The sequence below is a fragment of the Colias eurytheme genome, chromosome 28 (assembly GCF_061535395.1).
Source record: "Colias eurytheme isolate Ceu_HAF_F1 chromosome 28, ilColEury1 Martin Lab GWU primary, whole genome shotgun sequence".
Taxonomy (NCBI): domain Eukaryota; kingdom Metazoa; phylum Arthropoda; class Insecta; order Lepidoptera; family Pieridae; genus Colias; species Colias eurytheme.
In genome coordinates, this window is record NC_143007.1 from 5,001 (window position 1) to 17,642 (window position 12,642).

The window sequence follows — 12,642 nt, forward strand, 5'->3', positions numbered from 1 at the left end:
CACGCCGCCCCCCAGGAAGGAGGAACTGGCGAACACTAGCCAGGTCTTAATCGCGATGGGCCTATATAAAAAAAAATAGGCTGCCGCTGTCGGGGTTACGGAAGCGGTTACACCAAATACCCGCGACCCTGCCAATATAGCGGAGAGACGGAACACAGTGGAGTTTAGTCGGTAGTCGCCGCATTCTGCGGTGTGAGTCCGACATAACCCAGGGCCCTTTCCCCGAGCGCTCTGGGTATGCCTAAATGCATTCTCCACTATAAAAAAAAAAAAAAAAAAAAAAAAAAAAAAAAAAGGTTTTTTTTTTTTTTTTTTTTTTTTTTTAAAAGCACCCGCCATCGCAGGGTGTTGTCTGCTTTTTCTCTAGAGTATAGTCTAGAGACATTTATTTTCTTTAATCAATAATAAACACAATTTTCTTTATTTACAATATGGGCACATAATATTAAAATACAATAAAATTTTAAAATACGAATTTACAATATACAATAAAATTTTCAAAATAATAATAAATACAATAATTAAAAGTCACTTTAAAATTAACAATTTAAACATTACAATAAAAATAAAACCAATACAAATAAATATACAAATTAACACGGCACAACAATAAAACTTAACCCTAACATCACAGCTTGTCACAGTTTCTTTTGTTTACCACCCCAACAATGTACTTACAATATTCCAGGAATTCATTCCTCATTTTGTCCCCCAGGGCCGCGGGCAGATTCTTACCCGTCATCGCGATGCCCAATTTTTGCTCAATAACATATCTATCTCTTGCAAAAATCGGACACTCGAGCAACAGGTGAGAAACCGTCTCGTCGACTCCGGGCTGACACAGGCACGATGGATTCTCCTTCAGCTTGAATCTGTTCAAGTAGAAGGCGAATCCACCGTGTCCAGTCAGTGCTTGTGTGGTGTGGTGTGTGATGTCTATTTTCCGTACTATTTTGTATGCAGCAGCAGCGCTTGGGAAAAAGAGCTTCGTGCCTCCAGCCGTCTCCCCCACATCATATCTCCTGTCCCATTCCCCGATCGTATCCCGTCTCAGGATACGCTTGACGAATGAAACAGGACACAGATCGTAGTCGGGTTTCTTCTTCGACCCCAGAGCGGCCTCCTTGGCTAACTGGTCCACTCTTTCGTTCCCCCTTAGCCCTGCGTGCGCCTTGATCCAAAACAGAGCGACCTCCCGCCTCTGCGAAGCAGCTTTTCGGAGGGCCGCCCTTGTTTGCACAGCAAGGGGGTGGGGGGAACCGAGTGTGACTGCCTGGAGGGCCGATCTGGAGTCGCTGAAGATGCCGACCTTCGACACTCCACTCTTGCAGGCTCTAATTACTGCTCTTTGGAGCGCTAGGAGTTCGGCCTGGTAGACGGTGCAATACGGCGGCAAAGCAAGCTTGACGGCCTTCGTCTCGGCCTCCCCCTCCCATACGGAAAGGGCGGCTCCGACTCGACCCTCAATCTTGCTGCCGTCCGTGTAGATCCTATGTACGTGGCTATTAGCCACGTCGGAATACGAGTCCTCGTCCACCAGCCCGAACCCCAGCCCTTCCTGCTCTGCCGGATGTGGGTCCTCAATCGCCGGAGCCATTCTTTCCACCTCCCTGTCTCCCAACGCTGGGTGCGACACCCCCTTCTTGATCCCATATAATCTCGAGACTTCGAGTATTCTGAGGTCAAGAGGGAGTATCCCAGCCAACAGCATAGCTGAGTTCAGGGAGACGGTCCGATATGCTCTGCAGATTTTTTGGGCAAAACCCCGTTGCACGGTGTTCAGCCTTTTTTGGACCCCCATCTTTTCCACGGTGGGTGCCCACGCTGCCGATGCATACATAATAGTCGGTTCGATAACAGCTACATAAATAGTCCTAATAATATCTGGGCTAAGTCCCCAACCAACTCTGGCTGCCCTAGCCAAGAGTTTATACCGGGCGATTGCCTTTTGGCATACCGTCCCGACGTGGGCGTTGAAAGTAAGGCCGCTGTCAATTGTAAGGCCCAGTATTTTAATATGTGAAAAATATTTAATTTCCACACTCCCCATAGCGAGCCGTGGCACGTCATATTTTAACCTCCTCGTCGAAAGGAGGGCACAAGTTTTGTGTGGTGCAAAATTTAATTTGTTATCTTTTCCCCATTCGTGTATTACGTTTAGGACACGGTTCGCTTTTCCTTCTATTTCAAGGGCCGTATCACCCTCAAAGACCAGCACAATGTCGTCGGCGAACGCTTGACAGAATACTCCCATCTCCTCTAACATCCATAGCAGAGGGTCCAGCAAGAGGTTCCACAGGATTGGTCCACCTATGGATCCCTGCACGCACCCCTTGCTGGTCCCCCTACTTACTTCCACGCCCGCATATCTAACTTTCACCCCCCTTTCACTCAGGTAGCTGCTGATCACCCGCCTCACGTTCCCCGGGCACCCAACTTCAGCCAGCCGCACCTTTATGGCTGGCCACCAGGCGCTGTCGAAGGCTCCCTCTATGTCCAGCGATACCACAACAGAAATCTTCTTCTCCTCCCTCATATTTCTGATGTGGTTCACTAGTCTATAGAGGGCGTCCTCGGTGCTCCTCTGTGGCATAAAGCCATACTGGTGGGGGCTTATTTTGGGCAACAGGTAAAACCTGAGTCGGCCGACCAGCATCTTTTCGAAGATTTTGCCGAGAACAGGTAAGAGGCCGATCGGTCGATAGGCTTTCGGTACCCGATATGATTCCCTGCCCGGCTTTCGCAGTATAACCACGGTCGCCCACTTCCACTGTGCGGGGAAGTAAGTAAAATAGACCAGCTACATCATTTTTGGTGTAGCTGTTAGACTAAGGTAATATATACTGAGTGCTTAGGGACCATATTATTATATCACACAACACAATAATATTATAATATTATTATCTTTTATTAGGCATATCTTGGGCATCGCGATGACGGGTAAGAATCTGCCCGCGGCCCTGGGGGACAAAATGAGGAATGAATTCCTGGAATATTGTAAGTACATTGTTGGGGTGGTAAACAAAAGAAACTGTGACAAGCTGTGATGTTAGGGTTAAGTTTTATTGTTGTGCCGTGTTAATTTGTATATTTATTTGTATTGGTTTTATTTTTATTGTAATGTTTAAATTGTTAATTTTAAAGTGACTTTTAATTATTGTATTTATTATTATTTTGAAAATTTTATTGTATATTGTAAATTCGTATTTTAAAATTTTATTGTATTTTAATATTATGTGCCCATATTGTAAATAAAGAAAATTGTGTTTATTATTGATTAAAGAAAATAAATGTCTCTAGACTATACTCTAGAGAAAAAGCAGACAACACCCTGCGATGGCGGGTGCTTTTAAAAAAAAAAAAAAAAAAAAAAAAAACCTTTTTTTTTTTTTTTTTTTTTTTTTTTTTTTTTTATAGTGGAGAATGCATTTAGGCATACCCAGAGCGCTCGGGGAAAGGGCCCTGGGTTATGTCGGACTCACACCGCAGAATGCGGCGACTACCGACTAAACTCCACTGTGTTCCGTCTCTCCGCTATATTGGCAGGGTCGCGGGTATTTGGTGTAACCGCTTCCGTAACCCCGACAGCGGCAGCCTATTTTTTTTTATATAGGCCCATCGCGATTAAGACCTGGCTAGTGTTCGCCAGTTCCTCCTTCCTGGGGGGCGGCGTGAACGGAACACGTCTCACGCTGCCTCACCGCACCGGACGATGGATTATGTCCCCGTTCCACCGTCCGGCACCCAACATTAGGGAAGCAAGTCGCGACCGTGTACAGCGGTCGCGACTCGGCGACTGCGCCCAATAAGACGTCGCCGCCGAATAGGATCCGCGTTGGGATCTCCCTCGCAGACCCGCTCTGCTTCCTCCTTCTGCGACATCACATCTTCACAGAATGTGATAGCCGCGCGCCACGATCTGTCGCTGCCAACCATTGCGCGAGCTATGGAAGGCAGGGAGAGATCAGGGCCGACGACTGCGACTAGGTGAGCACGGGGCTCGGACCACGCGGGGCACACGGCGAGAGTGTGCTCTGCCGTGTCCTCCGGACTGTCACACCAATGGCAAGCCATTTGCGGCTCCCGCCTGGCGACTTTGCACAAGTACCACCCGAAACAGCCGTGTCCGGACAGCACCTGTGTCAGGCGGAAGGTAATTGCCCCATGCCGCCTGTCGCACCACTCGCGTAGGACCGGTCGGATAGCTTCGACCGTCCTCGCTCCTGCGCTGGGCCTCTCGAGCCGGCGTTCCCACTCCCTGAACCGCCGCTCGAGAGCATCAGCCCTCCATTGCTGGACTTGCTCCAGATATGGATTAATTCCATGCGATCTGGACGCGGTGACGCGGCGATAAACGTCCGCCAGCATCTCGGCATCCAGGTCCCACGGGGGCGTCCCAGCCATGACACACGTGGCCTCGAAGGACACTGTGCGATATGCCCTCACGACTCTGAGCGCCATGACCCGCTGCGGTCTACGCAAGTATGGTCTGGTACGGACGCTCAAAGAGTCGGCCCAAATGGGCGCACCATAGAGGGCCATGGAGCGAATGACGCCGGTGTATAGACGACGACACGCACCCCCAGCCCCTCTTAGATTCGGGAGCAGACTTCCAAGTGCCCCGGCCACCCCAACAAGACGGGGGGCGAGGCGACGAAAGTGCTCCACAAATGTCCACCGGCTGTCCAGCACGATGCCCAGGTAGCGCAAAGTGGAACCGACGCCGATGGACGTGCCACCCACCTGGATAGCTGAACCAGCAGCCTGCGCCCTTCGACGGCCGCGAAACAAAATTGCCTCCGACTTGTTCAGAGCGACCTCTAAGCCAAGTCGTCTGATTCGGCGCACAACATCCGCCACACCAGCGGTCGCAATGAGGGCTGCCTCCCTGTACGAGGCCCCGCGTGCAGTTACCAGGGTGTCATCCGCGTAGCAAAGCACGCTGACACCCGGTAGATAAGTGGCACGCAGGACCCAGTCGTAGCCGATGTTCCACAGAAGGGGCCCAAGAACCGAGCCCTGTGGAACACCGCACGTCACTTCCTTTTCTTGCCACCCACGACGCGCGGGGTACGCCACAGCCCTCTCCGATAAGTAGGACTGCAACAAGCGCACCATATACCCGGGCACGTTGTGGTAGCGGAGCGCTTCGATCACGCAACTCCACGGCAGAGTGTTGAATGCGTTGGCGATGTCAAGGGACACCGCCAAAAGAACTCCGCCTTCATTATCTGCATGATCAGCGAGGTTCCGCAATTCAGCAATCGCATCGATAGTGGACCTTCCCCGGCGAAATCCAAATTGGTTCTCGCTTAGGTCCGGCCCCACTCCCTCCAGATGGTCGATGAGGCGAGCTGCGAAGACGCGCTCAAAGAGCTTGCTCACCTCATCGAGCAGCACGATCGGCCTATAAGCCGAGGGCGAGTCGCGCGGGCGTCCCTCCTTCTGCAACAGGACCAAGTTCCCGGTCTTCCACCTACGGGGAAATTGGCCCTGTTGGAGGCATTTTGTGAACAGCTGTTCCACCCTGGGTCCAAGAGATTCTAGCGCCAGCACCCAGGCCCGCCCGGGAACACCGTCAGGGCCGGGGGCGGCATTCTTCGCCTTAAGGCGCTCTACTGCCACAGCGAGCTCGTTGCGAGTGACTGGAGGGACATTTTCGTTGTTGAGCTCCTCCTGCGCAGTCATCGTGGGTGCCATCGGTGGGGGAGAATGTCTTCCCCGACTTGGAAACAAGGACGTCACCACTTGCTCCAGAAATCGTGGCTCGAGACTTTGAGACAGGGGTGGGGCCCAAGGGCGAAGCTTTTGCCTCACCCTCTTATACGGCCGACCCCAAGGTTCGCGGTTCAAACTCTCGAGCATCTCCTCCCATGCACGGGTCTTAGCGCTGCTGATGGCGTGCTGCAGAGACACAATGCAGTCCCTATAGACGGCGTATAACCGCGCTTCCTCCTCTTCGTCACGCCGCCTACGGCGCCTGTGCCTGGTGTACGCCCGCCTCGCAGCCACGCATGAAGCACGCAGCTGGGCAACATCGGCGGACCACCAGTACATTTGGCGCCTACGTGGAACCGACCGCACCCTCCGCATGCTCGCGTCGCACACCTGAGACATAGCTTCGGCAAGCCAAGTGGCCTCCTCCTCTACGTTTTCGCCGTCATTCTGCTGCGACGGGAGCCAAGCCTGCACTAAGGCAGCCTCAATGAGGAGCTCCCTATCGAGGCTACCAAGTGCCCAGCGCGGACGACAATCGCCAGGGGGGAATTGACTGGGAGCCGTCGAGGGCGTGGAGACGCTAAACCGGATATAACGGTGATCCGAGAGCGTCTCCACGTCCAAAAGAACCCTCCAGTCTTGTATACGACGAGCGAGAGGGGGGCTCGCAAACGTGACATCTACAATGGATCCACCCCTCTGCCGAACACACGTTAATTCTGCTCCACGGTTAACAACCGTCAGTCCCGACGCAACTGTCCAGTCAGCGAGTGTCGAGCCACGTATATCACTTGCCACGCAGCCCCAAGACACCGACTTGGCGTTCAGGTCCCCGGCCAGAAGCACAGATTGAGGTTGTGCGAAGTCTAGCAGATCCCTCAGTTCAACCAAGAACTGCTCGAAATCGGCGAGGCAGCGGTTCGGCGAGAAGTACGCCCCCACAACGGTGAAGCCATTGACAACCGCCGAGACGCATCCCCGTCGCCTTATGATTTGCTCAAGCTGTGTGTCGCCTTGAGCAACCAGCGCCACCAAGCCGTCCAGATCGCCCACCCAGTTATCCCGGGGGGGCAGATTGTATGGCTCAGACACTACCGCCACGTCAATCTCCCACTCTGCCAGACTCTGATGTAAAAGGTCCTGGGCCCTGGCACAGTGGTTGATGTTGGCCTGTAGGAAACGCAGTGGGGCCATTACTGCGTTTCCATGGCTGCCTCCGTTTGCGGTACCTCATCAGGCACCGGAGCAGAGCGTGATGGCGTTGGAGCGCCATCTTGCTTCCGCATTCCACCTCTTTTAGGCTTCGGGGCCTTACAGGCTGCGCTTCCAAGCCGATGCTCTGCCGGTAGCTTTGCCTCCGTGCATAGGGCGCAGCGAGCGGAGGCGGCATCGCATCCACCAGCTTTATGGCCTGTTTCACTGCAGCGGAAGCAAGTGGCACTCCGGTCCGTCGGCGAGGAGCACGTGACGCTGACATGGCCCACCTCCAGGCAGCGGTAACAGCGCAGGGGCTTCTGCTCGGTGAGAGAGACTTTCGCCGAAGCCCACCCAACCATTACGCGCCCCGCCTGCGCCAGCTTCTTCGCCGCAGTCACCGGGCAACTAACCCAGGCTGATACAGCACCTCGGGGGCCCGTGCGCAGGCCACCACACTTCACATGCTCCGCGGTACACTCCCCTGCGCGCGATACCGCAGCCGCAATGTCCTCGACTGTGGCCGAGTCATCCAGGCCAGTGATTCGCAAGTCTGCGCACTTGACCGGCCTGGACACCTTAACGTTATCCTCACCGAGGACCTCCCGCAATTTGGCGGCAAGGGAGTCCGCTTCCTTGGTGCTGGAAGCACCGGGGATCTCTAGTATCCTGGCACCAGTGACAGCGCGCTTAAAACGCATTGCACTGATGCCAATTTCGGCGAGGTCTATTCCACGCCGCGCCTCCGTCAAAACACCGGCGTAGGTTACGCCACGCTCCTTCGCACTCGGCTGCAGGGTAAGGACGACAGCCGAGGAATTCGGAGCGTGGAGCTTTCGCGACTTCTTCTTGCGGGACTTAGCCGCAGGCTTCTTCCCTTTCCCCTTATTTTCTTTTCCTCGCTTTCCGACCACAGTCCACTCTCCGTCCTTTGACGGCTGCTGCGGGGGGCCGGATGACGTGGCCAGCGTATCTTTTCTGGGGGGCTTTGAACCCGCCGGATCAGGCTGCACGGGGACCCTTTCCTTCCCCTTCGTTAATTTCTTTTTCCTCTTCTTCGAGGTTGCCTCGATCTCCAAAGCTGGGACCGCCGTCTGCTTCGCGGTTTTCTTAATTGCGGGCCCAGACACCGATCTACCCGGTTGCGATGAAGCCGCAACACCTGCATATGTCCTCGCCTTTGATGGAGGGGGCGGTGCGAGGTCATCGGCCATCGCTTGTTCAGCCGCCTTTGCCGCTTTCCTGCTATCTGCCGCCAGCGGAGGTCTTATGCGCTTTTCCGGCAGCAGACGCTCCTCTAGAGCCTCAAATCTCGCGTTAATCATTGCTCCGACCTGGCGCAAGATATCCGAATCTTGGGGCTGAGCAGGCAGCGACGAGCCCTGAGAGGCCTTCACCTCTTGGAGTTCCCTTTTCAGGGAGTCGAGCTCCGCCTGTAGGCGGGAATTGGCTGCCTGCAGCAATCTCGTCTCCTCAGAGACAGTGTGTTTCTCTAATAGAGCTACTGACTGCTCAATGTCATCGTGGGCCAATTTCAAGGCCTTTTTAAAAGTGCCCTTGAGATTTGATGACTTGGTCATCACCTTCACGATTGCAGCCAGGTCATCGGCAATGCGGCGACTGAGAGCCTCGGACGTGTTTGTCTTTGCTGGAATGGGAGGGAGAGGAGCGCTAGCTTGCGCCACTTCAATGCGCTCGGCGCACTCAGCAACCTCCTTCTCGGCCTGCGCCTCCAACTCCCTCTTACGCAACCTCGTCATATCGAATGTGGCCTCGCGCCGAGTGGCGCTTGAACCCGATGGGCGGCCCTTCCCTCTTTTTGAGGTGGTCTTAATAAATGGGGATGTAAAAACCCCTGTGCCATCTTCTTCGTCGGAACCAGAACAGCTGGTGTCCAGCGTCCGCTTCCGCCACAGCCTGTCTTTTCCATCTATTTCTATGATGCTGTTGGCAGAGCTGGAGCTTGAACGCAGCACAGCCCTGCCCCGCCTTGTCTCGACACGCGCCGGAGACATACTTCCGTCAGTGTCTTCCAAATCATAGAAGTTTTCAGTGTCCATAATTGTGTGTTTGCTAGGGTCGTCGTTGATCGGTTCGGAGTTAAAGGACATTTTTGTTCCCACGAGTATGGGGGATATAAAACGTCCATCCGGGCGGTGCCCCCTGCACCCGGATAACCCTTTTACACCATGGAGGTCGGGCGGTATCCATGGGTGTACACAGCTAAAAGCTCACGCTCTCCCGAGCCAAACTGTCCAAGAAGGACAGGAAATCCACGCCGCTGGACTACAACGCGGATTTGAGGGTTTTTGATGAGGTGTCCTTCCTCTCAGGCCAGCCGATTAAGGCAAGCCTCCTGGTCCGTCATAGCTGCTAGACGTGACAACAACACTACGACGGATAACAGGTTGCCCGACGGGAGGCCGAAGCCTCTAACCAGGCGACAGAAAACCTGCCGCCCAGCCCGCCGCGCCGCGATTGATACAACCGCCATCCATCGCTGCAAAGCAGCCCGTCGTCCAGTAGGACTAAATCGTCCGCAACCACTGGTCGCCATACCTCGCCAAAAAAGCAGCACTGTTCGAAAACAAACCCAGCAATTTCTCTTCAAAGCAGAGATTGCAACGAGGACGTGGTAGCCCTCGAGTTCCTCCACGCTGATTTTGGTCCGCGCCGGCAAGACCACCGGTACCCCCCATATCTGGGAGGCCTTCCCCTATCCGCCACCTGAGGACGCGCCCGATGGGAGACCAGAAACTCCACACGGGAACCTAACCTAACCTAACCTAACCTAACCTAACCTAACCTAACCTAACCTAACCTAACCTAACCTAACCTAACCTAACCTAACCTAACCTAACCTAACCTAACCTAACCTAACCTAACCTAACCTAACCTAACCTAACCTAACCTAACCTAACCTAACCTAACCTAACCTAACCTAACCTAACCTAACCTAACCTAAACTTAAAAAAAAAAAAAAAAGAGGTGAGGTTTCTGTAAGAGTTAGGTTAGATTAGGTGAGGTTTCTATAAAAGTTAGGTTAGTGTACGTGAGGTTGCTGAAAAAGTTAGGTTAGTGTAGGTGAGGTTGCTGAAAAAGTTAGGTTGGTGTAGGTGAGGTTTCTATAATAGTTAGGTTAGTTTTGGTTAGGTTTCTACAACAGTTAGTTTAGTGTATGTGAGGTTGCTGAAAAAGTTAGGTTAGTGTAGGTGAGGTTTCTATAATAGTTAGGTTAGTTTTGGTTAGGTTTCTGAAAAAGTTAGGTTAGTGTACGTGAGGTTGCTGAAAAAGTTAGGTTAGTGTAGGTGAGGTTGCTGAAAAAGTTAGGTTGGTGTAGGTGAGGTTTCTATAATAGTTAGGTTAGGTTTCTACAAAAGTTAGGTTAGTTTAGGTGAGGTTGCTGAAAAAGCTAGGTTAGTGTAGGTGATGTTTCTAATATAGTTAGGTTTGTTTTGGTTAGGTTAATGTCAAAGTTAGGTTAGTTTGGGTTAGGTTTCTATAAAAGTTAGGTTAGGGTAGGTTAGGTTTCTGTAATAGTTAGGTTTGTTTAGGTTAGGTTAATGTCAAAGTTAGGTTAGTTTAGGTTAGGTTAATGTCAAAGTTAGGTTAGTTTGGGTTAGGTTTCTTTAAAGGTTAGGTTAGGTTAGGTTAGGTTTCTGTAATAGTTAGGTTTGTTTAGGTTAGGTTAATGTGAAAGTTAGGTTAGTTTAGGTTAGGTTAATGTCAAAGTTAGGTTAGTTTAGGTTAGGTTAATGGCAAAGTTAGGTTAGGTTCCTGCCCTGGGTAGGCCTCTTTAACAACTTAAAAAAAAAAAAAAAAAAAAAAAAAAAACAGGAACTTTAAATATTTCTGTAGCCTTTTGTAGAAGTCTAAATTCAAAAATTTTCAAATATTCTTCTTCAGTTATCATTTTTCTATTCAAAAAAAAATTAAAAAAAAATAGGTATAAAATTGTGCAAACCGAGTTGATGTGCCTAAGAGATGTGGACTGGGAGGGTGGGTGGGCGCTGCGTTTCGTTTTTCGCCGATTTCTCCTAAACCGGTGGGCGGATTTTTACAAATTTGGTATCAAATGAAATAAATTTTTGGGCCGCATCCCTGGACACCAAATTGAATGGGGTGCATAGCCCAGTTCAATAGATATGAGAGGTGGCTCCCAACGTGATTTTCCTCGTTTTCTCCTAAACATGTAAGCAATTCCTCCTGAAATTTTTATCAAACGATAGATCTCGTTATTGCGCATCCGTAGACACCAAAATCGATAATATTTATTTACTGGTTGATTAATTATTCGAGGGAGAGATTTAGCGCTTTTGGAAGTGATTTTCCCCTACTACTCCTCAGCGGGTTGATAAATTTTCACAATATTAGTTTCAAATAAAAGTTCTTATCGATGCGCATCTATACATACCAAATTTAATGAAATTGAACAAACGGTTAATAAAATATACGAGATAAGATTTTAACGCTAATCCGCACTATAAAACTCGGTTGAACAATAATTATTATCTAGTTATTTTGTTATTTACTTTTATTTTTATTTTAGACACCCTTTCTAACACCATCTTTGAAGTATTTTGGGTAAAAACAACAAAAACTTAACGTACACAAATATAATAAAATAAAATAATGCTGTTTTAAATTTGTTATATTATTATGTAGTTAAATGTTTATGTAGTTAAATGTTGTATATTATAATATAATATTATAATATAGAAATGTAAAAAAAATAAGTTTTAACTACCTTTTATAACTACTATCCTCCGCAAGCAGTCATTTACAAGAATAAAGAATAATAATAATTAATTTTTAAATATTATATGTCTTAAGTGTATCTAAAAGATAAAAAAAACACCACGAATCCACACAATACGTCTAAATAAGGTATATAAATTATAATATCATCTGATGTCGATAATTCGCAGATAAACTAAAAAATAATAATTAGCATGCCTACCCGGGCTCGAACCTCGGACCTTTTGGGTAGGCTTTAATCACAGAGTGCTGCTGCGTTTATTATAGTTTTTCATCCGTCGCATAGATGGCCTTGTTTCCAAATATAAACTTTTTCATTATATCTATCGGTAATCATAATAATACACATAAATAGTTAAAAATTAATTTAATGTAGAATTTATTTTAATCATCATTTCTATAGTACTGTCCTAAAAATGGCTTAATGGAGTGTTCACGACAGATCGTTCGATATAATTGATATTACTTGAGTAAGGTGATAATAGATGGCGGTAATTTATTTTTATTATTTCTGTATCGCACTATAATTATTTTTTCTCGAGTCCATATATTGTACGGTCAATGAAGCTCCGAACTTAAAGTAGGGATGTTCCATTGATACGTTGGTTCTTTAGTTCTTTGGTTCTTTGGTTCTTTGGTTCTTTGGTCTCATTGATACGTCTTGAACTGTATTCTTTATTTCATAGGATGAGAATTTTAAATTTTAACTCACCCAGGGTGTTGAATTGACAACCCAAGGTGTGAGGAATTACTCTAATGCACCATCAGAATCAATAATAATTATTATTGATAGCTCAACTTTTGTAATTATTAGTTTATTTAATATTAATTTTAAAAAAAATCCCAATACTGAAAACTTGATTTCCGTATAGAATGAAAAGTAATCACTTTTCATATTAAAAAAAATTTTTACAAAAAAATTGCTCCCGATTTGCTTTTCAATTAGGTACAAAAAAAATTATTTAATTTTGA